At 46.6% G+C, this 16,393-nt stretch overlaps 2 non-coding genes across 2 annotated transcripts; one reads left to right on the forward strand and one right to left on the reverse strand.

The window, feature by feature from the left end:
* Positions 1–1,517: 1,517 nt before the first annotated feature.
* Positions 1,518–1,589, reverse strand: TRNAQ-CUG (transfer RNA glutamine (anticodon CUG)). Its single transcript has one exon. It is a non-coding gene; the product is annotated as a tRNA-Gln (tRNA).
* Positions 1,590–2,631: 1,042 nt separating this feature from the next.
* On the forward strand, positions 2,632–2,704 carry TRNAF-GAA (transfer RNA phenylalanine (anticodon GAA)). The gene has a single exon. It is a non-coding gene; the product is annotated as a tRNA-Phe (tRNA).
* The last annotated feature ends 13,689 nt before the right edge of the window (positions 2,705–16,393 follow it).

Genomic DNA, 16,393 nt, shown 5'->3' on the forward strand with positions numbered 1-16,393 from the left:
TTGGTTCCCGGCCCTGGGCGCGGGCAGAGTACAGAGAGTGGGGGAGAAGAAAGGTGAAGAAGTGCGAACAGAGGAAGAAGGTAATGTGAAAGTAGATGAAATTATAAACCATGAAAGACAAATAATTTGCCTGAATCTATCTAAACCTATTCTAGCAGCGGCATAGCTTTCGGACGGTGTTTGGGGTGTTACACCCCCCTAATAAATGTATTTTCTGCTAAATAGTTGGGTAAAGGAGCTTTCACCCAAGTATGGTGAAGTGTCTGTCGGATTTCACCAGGAATGTTTAGATACACACAGACAAATAAACACACACTCTCTCTCTATTTTAAAAGTCCTCACAATGTTGTTGTTTTTTTTTCCACAAAATATTGTGCTTTTGCTCACTTTGTTCTCCTACCAGTCCACATTCCTCTCCCTGTTTACTGTCCCTTGGGCTCCTCTCATGTAACCTGCTTGTCTTGTAATGCATTTTAACATCATAAGGCCAGTGTGACTGGTGGAAAACCTGAAGGTCACGACCCCCACCCCAATCTTACCAAGCTGGTCCCTGAGTGTGAGACTGCTTGCAAAGCTCTTTCAGTGGATGAACTGGCTCTGCCGTATCCAGGGCCACTGAAATTATGCGATTGCATGAACCCTGTGTTTTTTGCAAAATTGAGGATTTTATGCATTCGCCACATAATCCATCATCGGCTGCATAATCTGCAGATTTTAACAAAAAAACAAAATTGATTTCTATCTTAAACGGTTCAAAAGTTACTACGAATGCAGTAACACGTGTTGGTAGTTAAAGGCATTTTGCAAAGGTGACTGGTCTCCTTTCTGTTGCTTATTGCTAAGTCTCGGTGTTAAACTGGTACTAATGAGGTGCAACATTTGCCCATACAGTGTTAACAAGTGTAAAAATGACAAAATAATGAGCTAATCTTATTAGAAAATATGCTGCACTATGCCACATAATTTGCCTTTTCTTGCTGTATTATTTCATCAACCGTGCCGCATAATTTGACCTTACCCTGAGGCGTAATACCAGTGGCCGTAACAATATTTATAAACACATCAAGAGCCCAGCAGGGCGCTTTGATGTTACTCTGCCACCGCTTGCACCCAGTTGTACTCTAGGAAGCACTGATGTGACTGAATAAGGAGGCGCTTGTTTGGGAGTCAGAGGGCCGAGCATCCCGGTGTTTAATGCTAACAAGTCCTAACTGGGGGTCAAGACGGGAAGAGAACTGGTTGGCAGCGTATTACATTTTTATATATTGTTTAAAAGGAGAAACGACCAGAAAACAGAAACCCCTGATTAACCACAAAAGCAATCGATATCGTCTCAAATCACACACGGGGGGCTACAGAGGGTCTTCACACGACTCTCCATAAAACCCTCCGTTTAAACAGGATGTCGAGTGATTAGAAATAGACAAGTGACACATGAACAGCGCTGCTATTTGCTGATCATTGTCAAGACTGAAATGGTGTAAAGTACATTTTATTGACAAAGAAACAAAACCCTCAGGTCCCACCGAGATTTGAACTCGGATCGCTGGATTCAGAGTCCAGAGTGCTGACCATTACACCATGGAACCGGCTGAAGGTGTCACTCCAGACGGAAGTTTCACTGCAGGGAGAAAGTGATGGATCATGTGACCCTCCCCCTCCTGCTCTAGAGTGTGTCACTCAGTCCCTGCTCCCACAGCAATGTAGTCGAGTTAAGGTCGGGAGCCCTTGTTATTGCCACAGACATCCTGTTACTTTCCAGTCTGGAGGGACATAGCTCTGGCCACCGTCGGCTCATTAAATCATCGACGCCAAAATGGCTCTAAAGCTTTAAAAAGCTCCCTGTGTTTTTCGTGTGTGGCTACAAAATAACCAGCAAACAACTAGTTTCAAACTGAAAGAAAACAAACCATTCTGGGTCCCTCCAGACAGCCTGTTGTGTTTGCTGCAGTCTCATCACACGGCGGCTGGGGGGCGCTGTTTGCATGGGGGGCTCTGACCCGGGACACAAGTTCTTTATTGGGTGCACGAGGGTTTTGTCACCTGGCTTCGTTTCCGGGGAGCGCTTGTGTTTGCACATTACCAGCTCCGGGGGGGCATCTGCAATTCAATCTGAGAGGCCACCGCCCCCCACCATTCACTGTCAAACCTTTCATTGCCCCCACCCCTCTACATTCCACCCAGAGCAGGGCTGTGCATGCATTCTAACTGCACCAAGTACAGCCAGAGCCGGGCAATGGAGGTTTAAACCAGGAGCACCGCTCATGCAAAAAATACATATTAAGTGTTGGAATTACAGATAGATGGGGAGAGAATATAAAAGTGCAAAACCACAAACAATAGTTTGTTTTGATTGATAACTGCTGGCAGCAGTCTAAGAGGGTGCAAGACTGATGTTAAAGGGACCCTGAGAGCCCTCAGCTGAACTACAGTGACGTCACGGAGAGATAGAGAAGATGACGTCATGGACCTGCCACTAGCCCACTTCTGGTTATATATTTGTGTGCACTCCTGCGAGAATTTCATGCGTTTCATTCTCTTTCAGTTATCACCTTCTGCTGTGTGCATGCACTGCCACACTTCACATACGTGGGTCACCAATATCAACTGGCCACAAAATGCGATTTACTCGCCGAAATAGCTCAGTTGGGAGAGCGTTAGACTGAAGATCTAAAGGTCCCTGGTTCGATCCCGGGTTTCGGCAGATGGTGGGTTCACTTTTTATTCTTTCATTCTCTTTCTTTTATTGTTTCCTTCTTTCGTATTCTTTCTTTCTCCGTTCAGCCTCCTTCTCTCCAATTTATCCCTTAAATGAAAAGGTCACACGCAAGATGGATTTTTACACAGCTCTAAGGTTTAATGCACCTGATGCCCAGATCCATGATTTCTGACGTAGGTTCTCTAATGACAGAGTTGAATATGGCACAGTAGCTTAGCTGGTTAATGCGCCTGCTGCAAAGCAAAACATGAACTCGAAGGTCACAGTTTTATAGTTTAGGACTCGTTTTAGGCCAATGAATCCTTTGACCCAGTTGAGAGACACCGTAGGACGAGATAGCTAATCAATATATCAATCAATACATCAATAATGTCATCAATATTTATCACGACAATGCATTTCACTTTAGTCAAAGTCATTAATCAATTCAAAACGCTACCATCACCTTTCAGCCATGAATAACCACACCAGTTTAGTAGAATTTTATGAATTTTATTCCCTATTAATTACAATCTAGAAGCAAATGCGTTAATCTCAACAACAAGAAACATAATAGCATAGTCACGATATGGCAACTTTGATAAGATTTCATAAATGCGAGAATCACAAACATCAGAATATAACACGGCGTGAACATAGATAAAGTTTTGCAGAGTGTCAATATTGCGTCAGTTCAACAAAGCATAGTCTCGGTTTTTTGTCTATTTGCGTCAGTTTAGGTGAACACCTGTACTAACCACTGATTAGCATTCGCATGTTGGGCTTCATGCAAAACAATTTTGAACACCAATTTGGAAAACATTTAGCTAAGGTCTCTGTCAAAAGTAAGCAGTTGGTACCTAGAAAGGAAAAGCAAACAGACAAGTTACAATTGCATTGTCATAGTTACCCTCCAAAGATTAGGTCAGCGCACAGGTTCAGTCTTCGTCTTCAGGACATCAGTCAAATAACCATCAGTCAGAACTCAGCTAAGGGACAAAAGGGGCACTTCCCTCATAAGGAGGAAAGTGTAAATGGGCAGTCTAAGGGTGAGGATGGTTTTAATAAAATCTCAAGTCACCAAACAGAGTGACAGAGTTTCTGGATAAAATCAACAGCATTCCCTAACCCGCCTAAATGACCTCTCTGTGACATGGGTTTTTATCCCTTTTCCGTGGTACATTCCCCCAAAATTCTATTGGACATTTACTATACCCAACTATCTTTAACCTATCAGAAAGTACATTAAGTAATCCTAATCTTCACCCCATATTGGTTTACAAGTCTTTGATTGGTCTTCATAATTGACGTCTTCAGAGGTGGCACATCCTGTGACTTCATTCCCTTGTAATTTTTTGCACATCTTTTGGTCAGCAATTCCATTGTCTTCCCGACGATGGGAAACAGGGAGAAACAGATCTACACGGCTACATTCATCTTCCAAGTTCGAAGTAAATGAACGAGCGGGGTCATGGCCCCTTGTGAGTCAGTGTAGGAGGCTGGACTGGCTTGTGGTGAGTACCAAGGGGCACCTTGCACCAGGCCCAGTTATCCCTTATTAGTGTATAGGGTGTCTAGCAGCATAGGCTGATAGATAATGGTAGCTTAGCAGAGCAGCTTAGGCTGAACTAGGAGACGAGTGAAGCTCCTACAGTACCACTAGTGTCACTTGCACAATATCATAAGAAAACACAATACACAGTTATACTAAAAATAAAGGTACTTTATTTTTATGACAATATGCCAAAGTATCTCAGAGTGTACCCTCAGTGAGAGGATAGGAAATATACACAAGATATATGTACACAGTACCAAAACTATGCAGTATAGTCTTAGAAAACAGTGCAAACAATATATAGTTACAATAGGATGCAATGGGGACACATAGGGATAGGGGCAACACAAACCATATACTCCAAAAGTGGAATGCGAACCACGAATGGACCCCAAACCTATGTGACCTTGTAGAGGGTCGCTGGGACTATTAGAAAATAGTGAGGGTTAGAAAAATAGCCCACCCCAAAACCCTGAAAAGTGAGTGCCAAGTGCACTGAAGTTCCCCCAAGGACAAAGAAGTCGTGATAGAGGAATACTGCAGGAAAAACACAAACCAGCAATGCAACAACAATGGATTTCCAGTCGAGGGTACCTGTGGAACAAGGGGACCAAGTCCAAAAGTCACAAGCAAGTCGGAGATGGGCAGATGCCCAGGAAATGCCAGCGGTGGGTGCAAAGAAGCTTCTACTGGACAGAAGAAGCTGAGGTTACTGCAGGAACGACAAGGGCTAGAGACTTCCCCTTTGGAGGACGGATCCCTCACGCTGTGGAGAGTCGTACAGAAGTGTTTTCCTGCCGAAAGACTGCCAACAAGCCTTGCTAGCTGCAAATGGTGCAGTAAGCGTTTTTGGATGCTGCTGTAGCCCAGGAAGGACCAGGATGTCACAAATTGCGTTAGGAGAGAGAGGGGACGTCGAGCAAGACAAGGAGCCCTCTCAGCAGCAGGTAGCACCCGGAGAAGTGCCAGAAACAGGCACTACGAAGATGTGTGAAACGGTGCTCACCCGAAGTTACACAAAGGAGTCCCACGTCACCGGAGACCAACTTAGAAAGTTGTGCAATGCAGGTTAGAGTGCCGTGGACCCAGGCTTGGCTGTGCACAAAGGATTTCCGCCGGAAGTGCACAGGGGCCGGAGTAGCTGCAAAAGTCGCGGTTCCCAGCAATGCAGTTTGGCGTGGGGAGGCAAGGACTTACCTCCACCAAAATTGGACTGAAGAGTCACTGGACTGTGAGGGTCACTTGGACACAGTTGCTGGATTCGAGGGACCTCGCTCGTCATGCTGAGAGGAGACCCAAGGGACCGGTAATGCAGCTTTTTGGTGCCTGCAGTTGCAGGGGGAAGATTCTGTCGACCCACAGGAGATTTCTTCGGAGCTTCTAGTGCAGAGAGGAGGCAGACTACCCCCACAGCATGCACCACCAGGAAAACAGTCGAGAAGGTGGCAGGATCAGCGTTACAGAGTTGCAGTAGTCGTCTTTGCTACTTTGTTGCAGGTTTGCAGGCTTCCAGTGCGGTCAGCAGTCGATTCCTTGGCAGAAGGTGAAGAGAGAGATGCAGAGGAACTCTGATGAGCTCTTGCATTCGTTATCTAAAGTTTCCCCAGAGACAGAGACCCTAAATAGCCAGAAAAGAGGGTTTGGCTACCTAGGAGAGAGGATAGGCTAGCAACACCTGAAGGAGCCTATCAGAAGGAGTCTCTGACGTCACCTGGTGGCACTGGCCACTCAGAGCAGTCCAGTGTGCCAGCAGCACCTCTGTTTCCAGGATGGCAGAGGTCTGGAGCACACTGGAGGAGCTCTGGAACCTCCCAGGGGAGGTGCAGGTCAGGGGAGTGGTCACTCCCCTTTCCTTTGTCCAGTTTCGCGCCAGAGCAGGGCTAAGGGGTCCCCTGAACCGGTGTAGACTGGCTTATGCAGAATTGGGCACATCTGTGCCCAAGAAAGCATTTCCAGAGGCTGGGGGAGGCTACTCCTCCCCTGACTTCACACCATTTTCCAAAGGGAGAGGGTGTAACACCCTCTCTCAGAGGAAGTCCTTTGTTCTACCATCCTGGGACAAGCCTGGCTTGACCCCAGGAGGGCAGAAACCTGTCTGAGGGGTTGGCAGCAGCAGCAGCTGCAGTGAAACCCCAGGAAAGGCAGTTTTGGAGTACCAGGGTCTGTGCTACAGACCACTGGGATCATGGGATTGTGCCAACTATGCCAGGATGGCATAGAGGGGGCAATTCCATGATCATAGACATGTTACATGGCCATATTCGGAGTTACCATTGTGAAGCTACATATAGGTAGTGACCTATATGTAGTGCACGCGTGTAATGGTGTCCCCGCACTCACAAAGTCCCGGGAATTGGCCCTGAACAATGTGGGGGCACCTTGGCTAGTGCCAGGGTGCCCTCACACTAAGTAACTTTGCACCTAACCTTTACCAGGTAAAGGTTAGACATATAGGTGACTTATAAGTTACTTAAGTGCAGTGTAAAATGGCTGTGAAATAACGTGGACGTTATTTCACTCAGGCTGCAGTGGCAGGCCTGTGTAAGAATTGTCAGCGCTCCCTATGGGTGGCAAAAGAAATGCCTCAGCCCATAGGGATCTCCTGGAACCCCAATACCCTGGGTACTTCAGTACCATATACTAGGGAATTATAAGGGTGTTCCAGTAAGCCAATGTAAATTGGTAAAATTGGTCACTAGCCTGTTAGTGATAATTTGAAAGAAATGAGAGAGCATAACCACTGAGGTTCTGATTAGCAGAGCCTCAGTGAGACAGTTAGTCACTAAACAGGTAACACATTCAGGCACACTTATGAGCACTGGGGCCCTGGAGAACAGGGTCCCAGTGACGCATACAACTAAAACAACATATATACAGTGAAAAATGGGGGTAACATGCCAGGCAAGATGGTACTTTCCTACACAACCCCCCCCCCCCCCAAACGAAGGACAATAAGACTAGTCATTCCCTGATGGGTCTTCATTGTCTAAGTGGAAATATCTGGAGAGTCCATCTGCATTGGAGTGGCTACTCCCAGGTCTATGTTCCACTGTATAGTCCATTCCCTGTAGGGATATGGACCACCTCAACAATTTAGGATTTTCACCTTTCATTTGTTTTAGCCAAAGTAGAGGTTTGTGGTCTGTCTGAACAATGAAGTGAGTGCCAAACGGGTATGGCCTCAACTTCTTCAGTGCCCAGACCACAGCAAAGGCCTCCCTCTCAATGGCAGACCAACGCTTTTCTCTAGGGGTCAACCTCCTACTAATAAAAGCAACAGGTTGATCCTGGCCCTCAGAATTAAGTTGCGATAGGACTGCCCCTACTCCTAATTCAGATGCATCAGTTTGGACATAGAATTTTTTAGAGTAACAAGGGCTTTTCAGGACAGGTGCAGAGCACATGGCCTGCTTCAGCTCCTCAAAAGCTTTCTGACAGTTTGCTGTCCATAATACCTTTTTAGGCATCTTCTTGGATGTGAGGTCATTAAGAGGGGCTGCCATGGAGCCATAGTTCTTAATGAACCTCCTGTAATACCCAGTGAGGCCTAGGAAGGCTCTCACTTGGGTCTGTCTGGTAGGGGGAACCCAATCAATAATTGTTTGGATTTTCCCCTGTAGTGGTGCAATCTGTTCCCCACCAACAAGGTGTCCCAGATAAACCACCTTACCCTGCCCTATCTGGCACTTTGAAGCCTTGATAGTGAGGCCTGCCTTTTGCAGGGCCTCCAAAACTTTCCATAGGTGGACCAGGTGATCATCGCAGCTGGAGGTAAAGACAGCTATATCGTCCAGATATGCTGCACTGAAAGCTTCCAGCCCTTGCAGGACTGTGTTCACCAACCTCTGAAAAGTGGCAGGTGCATTTTTCAACCAAAAAGGCATTACAGTGAACTGGTAATGTCCTCCAATGGTTGAAAATGCTGTTTTAGGTTTAGCATCTTCTGATAATTTGATCTGCCAATACCCTGCAGTCAAATCAAAAGTGCTTAGATACTTGGCAGATGCCAGTGTATCTATGAGCTCATCTGCCCTGGGTATAGGGTGAGCATCAGTTTTGGTTACCAGGTTGAGACCTCTATAGTCTACACAAAACCGCATTTCCTTCTTTCCATCTTTGGAATGGGGTTTTGGTACAAGTACCACAGGAGAAGCCCATGGACTTTCAGAGTGCTCAACCACTCCTAGTTCTAACATTTTCTGCACCTCTTGCTTTATGCAGTCCCTGACATGGTCAGGCTGCCTATAGATCTTACTTTTGACAGGCAAGCTGTCTCCAGTATCTATAGTGTGCTCACACCAAGAAGTGGTACCTGGCACAGTAGAGAAGAGTTCAGAGAATTGATCTAGGAGATTTATGCAATGGTCTTTCTGCTCAGCAGTAAGACAATCAGCCAAAACTACACCTTCCACAAGAGCATCTTGTTCTGTGGAAGAGAAGAGATCAGGTAGAGGATCACTGTCTTCTTCCTGTCCCTCATCAGTTGCCTTGAGCAGGGTGAGATCAGCCCTGTCATAGTAGGGTTTCAGGCGGTTGACATGGAGCACCCTAAGGGGACTCCTGGCAGTGCCTAAGTCAACTAAATAGGTGACTTCACCCTTTTTCTCAACAATTGTGTGGGGTCCACTCCATTTATCTTGGAGTGCTCTTGGGGCCACAGGCTCCAAGACCCACACTTTCCGCCCTGGTTTGTACTGAACCAAAACTGCCTTCTGGTCATGCCATTGCTTCTGGAGCTCTTGGCTGGCCTGAAGGTTTTTACTGGCCTTTTTCATATACTCAGTCATCCTTGATCTGAGGCCAAGTACATAATCCACAATATCTTGTTTTGGAGCTTTTAAAGGTTGTTCCCAACCCTCCTTGACAAGTGTGAGTGGACCCCTAACAGGGTGACCAAAAAGAAGTTCAAAGGGGCTGAAGCCCACTCCTTTCTGGGGTACCTCTCTGTAGGCAAAAAGGAGGCATGGTAGAAGGATATCCCATCTCCTGCAGAGTTTTTCAGGGAGACCCATAATCATGCCTTTGAGAGTTTTGTTAAATCTCTCCACCATTCCATTTGTTTGTGGATGATAGGGCGTAGTGAATTTATAAGTTACACCACACTCCTTCCACATGGCCTTTAAGTATGCAGACATGAAATTGCATCCCCTGTCTGATACTACTTCCTTTGGGAAGCCCACCCTGGAAAATATTCCCAGGAGGGCCTTTGCCACTGCAGGAGCTGTAGTGGTCCTTAAAGGAATAGCTTCAGGATATCTTGTGCCATGGTCCACTACCACTAAGATAAACCTATTGCCTGAAGCAGTAGGAGGGTCAAGGGGGCCAACTATGTCAACCCCTACCCTTTCAAAGGGAACCCCAACCACAGGCAGTGGAATAAGGGGTGCCTTTGGGGTGCCACCTGTTTTGCCACTGGCTTGACAGGTTTCACAGGACTTACAAAAATCTTTTGTGTCCTCAGACATTCTAGGCCAATGAAACAAGGGAACAAGCCTGTCCCAAGTTTTCATTTGTCCCAGATGCCCAGCTAGGGGAATGTCGTGGGCAAGAGTTAGGAGGAACTTTCTGTACTCCTGAGGAATCACTAATCTCCTGGCAGCTCCAGGTTTAGGATCCCTTGCCTCAGTGTACAAGAGGTTGTCCTCCCAGTAAACTCTGTGAGAGTCACTGACATCCCCATTAGCCTGTTTGACAGCTTGCTGTCTCAGACCCTCTAATGTGGGACAGGTTTGCTGTGCCACACTCAGCTCCTCCCTGGCAGGCCCCCTTCACCCAAAAGCTCAGCAGTGTCTGCTTCAAGCTCCTCTGGTGTAGGTTCTGCACAGGGAGGGAATTCTTCTTCCTCAGAAGTTGAATCCACTGTAGAGGGATGGATAGTAGGATGTGGTTTGCTTCTACTAGCCCTAGCTTTAGGGAGCACTTGGTCCATTGTTCCAGGATCCAAGCTTCCCTGTCCTTTTTCCTTTTTGGCCTGAGCCCTGGTTAAAGCAAAAATATGCCCTGGGATGCCCAGCATTGCTGCATGGGCCTCCAACTCCACATCTGACCATGCTGATGTCTCCAAATCATTTCCTAGTAGACAGTCTACAGGTAAATCTGTGGCTACCACAACTTTCTTTGGACCAGTAACCCCCCCCCCCAGTTGAGATTTACAACAGCCATGGGGTGGCTAAGTGTGTTGTTGTGAGCATCGGTTACTTGGTACTGGTGACCACGTAGGTGTTGTTCAGGGTTGACCAGTTTCTCTATGACCATAGTCACACTGGCACCAGTGTCCCTGTAGGCCTGAACCTCAACACCATTTATTAGGGGTAGCTGCTTGTACTTATCCATATTAAGGGGACAAGCAACTAAGGTGGCTAAATCAATAGCCCCCTCAGAGACTAACACAGCCTCTGTGGTCTCCCTAACAAGACCAACCCCAACTAAGTTACCAAAAGTGAGCCCAGCTACTCCCTTGGATTGGCTATTAGTAGGTTTGCTCCCACCACCACTGCTATTAGTAGGGACACTAGGTGTAGCAGTAGGGGTTGTAGTGGTAGGAGGCTTTTTGCTTTTCTTTGGACAACTGGGATCTGTTGTCCAATGGCCTTTTACTTTACATAAATAGCACCATGGTTTCTTTTCTTTGTTTTGATTAAAAGAGGATTTGGGCCCACCACCCCCACCAGAGTGTTTTTGTGGGCCTGATGAAGACTCATTTTTAGATTTGTCCCCACCCTTGTCAGAAGACTTACCATCCTTCTTTTTGTTGCCATCTTTGTCACCCTCTGTATGAACTTTTCTGTTCACCCTTGTTCTGACCCATTTGTCTGCCTTCTTTCCCAATTCTTGGGGAGAGGTCAGATCAGAGTCCACCAAGTACTGGTGCAACAAATCAGACACACAATTATTAAGAATATGCTCTCTCAGGATCAAGTTATACAGGCTGTCATAATCAGTAACTTTACTGCCATGTAACCACCCCTCCAAGGCCTTCACTGAATGGTCAATGAAATCAACCCAGTCTTGTGAAGACTCCTTTTTGGTCTCTCTGAACTTTATCCTGTATTGTTCAGTGGTTAAGCCATAACCATCCAGGAGTGCATTCTTAAGTACTGTAAAATTATTGGCATCACTTTCTTTCACAGTAAGGAGCCTATCCCTACCTTTTCCACTAAATGATAGCCATAGGATAGCAGCCCACTGCCTTTGAGGGACATCCTGTACAACACAGGCCCTCTCAAGTGCAGCAAACCACTTGTTAATGTCATCCCCCTCCTTATAAAGGGGAACTATCTTATGCAGATTCCTGGAATCATGCTCTTTTGCAGGATGACTATGGGGAATACTGCTGCTGCCACCATGGGTTTCTAAACCCAACTTCTGTCTTTCCTTCTCTAGTTCTAAAGACTGTCAATCCAAATCCAGCTGTTGCTTTTTAAGCTTCAGTCTGGTTTGTTCCACCCTCAACTTATTGAGTTCCCTTTCTAACAATCTGTCATCAGGGTTGGTGGGAGGGACATTTCTAGATACAGAGGTATGATGGGAATGAACAGAAGGAGAGCTGTCCCTTACAGAGGGCACCCTAACAGCTTGGCTGACAGTGTAATGTGAGAGCACATCATCTGTATGATGTGACTCCACCTCAGTACCAACTATGCTAGACTGTCTAGTAATGGGCAGGCTAAGAAGTTTCTTTCCTGAACCTTTTCCTGGGGGAGTCCCTGGATCGGATTGGGAACCATTAGCTACTTTTTCAACAGATGGGGCACTTTTAGCCTTATCTTGTTCTCTAAGCATGTTAAGTAACAATTCCAAGGAAGGATTCTTCCCTACACTCAAACCTCTCTCTACACAGAGACTCCTTGCTCCTTTCCAGCTAAGGTGATCATATGCAATCTTAGACAGGTCAACCTTTTGGCCTGTGCCAGACATTTTTAGAGAGAGTTAAAGTGATAGAAAAAGAGAAAAAAGTTTTAAGAACTTTTTGGAAAGACAGAAAAACTTTTTAAACTTTTAAGAACTTTTTGAAAGTTTAGAAGTACTTTTCAGCACTTTAGAAAAGAGTGAAAAGAGGAAATGCAAAACTTTTTAGCTATGTGTACACACACTGAACTTGTTTTGTATATTTTTCTCTTATGAAAAGTACAATGACAAGAGTGGTAAGTAGTCTCAAAGCACTTATCCCACTGCTGCACAACCAATGTAGGAGGCTGGACTGGCTTGTGGTGAATACCAAGGGGTACTTGCACCTTGCACCAGGCCCAGTTATCCCTTATTAGTGTATAGGGTGTCTAGCAGCATAGGCTGATAGATAATGGTAGCTTAGCAGAGCAGCTTAGGCTGAACTAGGAGACGAGTGAAGCTCCTACAGTACCACTAGTGTCACTTGCACAATATCATAAGAAAACACAATACACAGTTATACTAAAAATAAAGGTACTTTATTTTTATGACAATATGCCAAAGTATCTCAGAGTGTACCCTCAGTGAGAGGATAGGAAATATACACAAGATATATGTACACAGTACCAAAAATATGCAGTATAGTCTTAGAAAACAGTGCAAACAATGTATAGTTACAGTAGGATGCAATGGGGACACATAGGGATAGGGGCAACACAAACCATATACTCCAAAAGTGGAATGCGAACCACGAATGGACCCCAAACCTATGTGACCTTGTAGAGGGTCGCTGGGACTATTAGAAAATAGTGAGGGTTAGAAAAATAGCCCACCCCAAGACCCTGAAAAGTGAGTGCCAAGTGCACTGAAGTTCCCCAAGGACAAAGAAGTCGTGATAGAGGAATACTGCAGGAAAGACACATACCAGCAATGCAACAACGATGGATTTCCAGTCGAGGGTACCTGTGGAACAAGGGGACCAAGTCCAAAAGTCACAAGCAAGTCGGAGATGGGAAGATGCCCAGGAAATGCCAGCTGTGGGTGCAATGTCTACTGGACAGAAGAAGCTGAGGTTTCTGCAGGAACGACAAGGGCTAGAGACGTTCCCTTTGGAGGACAAATCTCACACGCTGTGGAGAGTTGTGCAGAAGTGTTTTCCCACCGAAAGACTGCCAACAAGCCTTGCTAGCTGCAAATCGTGCGTTAAGCGTTTTTGGATGCTGCTGTGGCCCAGGAAGGACCACAGTGTCGCAAATTGCGTCAGGAGAGAGAGGGAACATCGAGCAAGACAAGGAGCCCTCTCAGCAGCAGGTAGCACCCAGAGAAGTGCCAGAAACAGGCACTACAAGGATGCGTGAAATGGTGCTCACCCGAAGTTACACAAAGGAGTCCCACGTCGCCGGAGACCAACTTAGAAAGTCGTGCAATGCAGGTTAGAGTGCCGTGGACCCAGGCTTAGCTGTGAACAAAGGATTTCCACCGGAAGTGCACAGGGGCCGGAGTAGCTGCAAAAGTCACGGTTCCCAGCAATGCAGTCTGGCGTGGGGAGGCAAGGACCTACCTCCACCAAACTTGGACTGAAGAGTCACTGGACTGTGAGGGTCACTTGGACACAGTTGCTGGATTCGAGGGACCTCGCTCGTCGTGCTGAGAGGAGACCCAAGGAGACGGTAATGCAGCTTTTTGGTGCCTGCGGTTGCAGGGGGAAGATTCCGTCGACCCACGGGAGATTTCTTCGGAGCTTCTAGTGCAGAGAGGAGGCAGACTACCCCCACAGCATGCACCACCAGGAAAACAGTCGAGAAGGCGGCAGGATCAGCGTTACAGAGTTGCAGTAGTCGTCTTTGCTACTATGTTGCAGGTTTGCAGGCTTCCAGCGCGGTCAGCAGTCGATTCCTTGGCAGAAGGTGAAGAGAGAGATGCAGAGGAACTCTGATGAGCTCTTGCATTCGTTATCTAAAGTTTCCCCAGAGACAGAGACCCTAAATAGCCAGAAAAGAGGGTTTGGCTACCTAGGAGAGAGGATAGGCTAGCAACACCTGAAGGAGCCTATCAGAAGGAGTCTCTGACGTCACCTGGTGGCACTGGCCACTCAGAGCAGTCCAGTGTGCCAGCAGCACCTCTGTTTCCAGGATGGCAGAGGTCTGGAGCACACTGGAGGAGCTCTGGACACCTCCCAGGGGAGGTGCAGGTCAGGGGAGTGGTCACTCCCCTTTCCTTTGTCCAGTTTTGCGCCAGAGCAGGGCTAAGGGGTCCTCTGAACCGGTGTAGACTGGCTTATGCAGAATTGGGCACATCTGTGCCCAAGAAAGCATTTCCAGAGGCTGGGGGAGGCTACTCCTCCCCTGCCTTCACACCATTTTCAAAAGGGAGAGGGTGTAACACCCTCTCTCAGAGGAAGTCCTTTGTTCTGCCATCCTGGGACAAGCCTGGCTTGACCCCAGGAGGGCAGAAACCTGTCTGAGGGGTTGGCAGCAGCAGCAGCTGCAGTGAAACCCCAGGAAAGGCAGTTTGGCAGTACCAGGGTCTGTGCTACAGACCACTGGGATCATGGGATTGTGCCAACTATGCCAGGATGGCATAGAGGGGGCAATTCCATGATCATAGACATGTTACATGGCCATATTCGGAGTTACCATTGTGAAGCTACATATAGGTAGTGACCTATATGTAGTGCACGCGTGTAATGGTGTCCCCGCACTCGCAAAGTTCAGGGAATTGGCCCTGAATAATGTGGGGGCACCTTTGCTAGTGCCAGGGTGCCCTCACACTAAGTAACTTTGCACCTAACCTTTACCAGGTAAAGGTTAGACATATAGGTGACTTATAAGTTACTTAAGTGCAGTGTAAAATGGCTGTGAAATAACGTGGACGTTATTTCACTCAGGCTGCAGTGGCAGGCCTGTGTAAGAATTGTCAGAGCTCCCTATTGGTGGCAAAAGACATGCTGCAGCCCATAGGGATCTCCTGGAACTCCAATACCCTGGGTACCTCAGTACCATATACTAGGGAATTATAAGGGTGTTCCAGTAAGCCAATGTAAATTGGTAAAATTGGTCACTAGCCTGTTGGAAATGAGAGAGCATAACCACTGAGGTTCTGATTAGCAGAGCCTCAGTTAGACAGTTAGTCTCTACACAGGTAACACATTCAGGCACACTTATGAGCACTGGGGCCCTGGAGAACAGGGTCCCAGTGACACATACAACTAAAACAACATATATACAGTGAAAAATGGGGGTAACATGCCAGGCAAGATGGTACTTTCCTACAGTCAGCACACTGGAAAATAAAAAAATGCATTTAATATGAGAGCCAGGCAGCTAAACTCCGGCTCATGCTAACTTAAGGCTTATGAGGTTTTCAATACAGATTTAAAAACGCAAATGTTAATATAAGCTCATTTAATCGTAACATCAACATTTTGGTCATCATTATTAGTTTGCGTAAACATTGGTGGCCACTCTTCGTGGTCACAATTCAAGTGCACGTTTAAGCAAATTGCTATTACTACAGTTTCTATGCGGCATCATCTCATCTAAATTCATAAACATTTCATGTTAATGTAGATTATATAAGCTAAGCTCTCTCAAGGGGCTCTGACCCGGGACACAAGTTCTTTATTGGGTGCACGAGGGTTTTATCACCTGGCTTCGTTTCCGGGGAGCGCTTGTGTTTGCACATTACCAGCTCCGGGGGGGCATCTGCAATTCAATCTGAGAGTCCACCGCCCCCCACCATTCACTGTCAAACCTTTCATTGCCAGCTCCCCCCCCCCCCGTTCAGAAACTTTACAGTCCAACCAGAGCAGGGCTGTGCATGCATTCTAACTGCACCAAGTACAGCCAGAGCCGGGCAATGGAGGTTTAAACCAGGAGCACCGTCCGTGCACAAAATACATATTGAGTGTTGGAATTACAGATAGATGGGGAGAGAATATAAAAGTGCAAAACCACAAACAATAGTTTGTTTTGATTGATTCCTGCAGGCAGCAGTCTAAGAGGGTGCAAGACTGATGTTAAAGGGACCCTGAGAGCCCTCAGCTGAACTACAGTGACGTCACGGAGAGATAGAGAAGATGACGTCATGGACCTGCCACTAGCCCACTTCTGGTTATATATTTGTGTGCACTCCTGCGAGAATTTCATGCGTTTCATTCTCTTTCAGTTATTACCTTCTGCTGTGTGCATGCACTGCCGCACTGCACATACGTGGTTTACCAATATCAACTGGCCACAAAATGTGATTGATTC

This window comes from Pleurodeles waltl, unplaced genomic scaffold, assembly GCF_031143425.1.
Source record: "Pleurodeles waltl isolate 20211129_DDA unplaced genomic scaffold, aPleWal1.hap1.20221129 scaffold_70, whole genome shotgun sequence".
NCBI classification, from domain to species: domain Eukaryota; kingdom Metazoa; phylum Chordata; class Amphibia; order Caudata; family Salamandridae; genus Pleurodeles; species Pleurodeles waltl.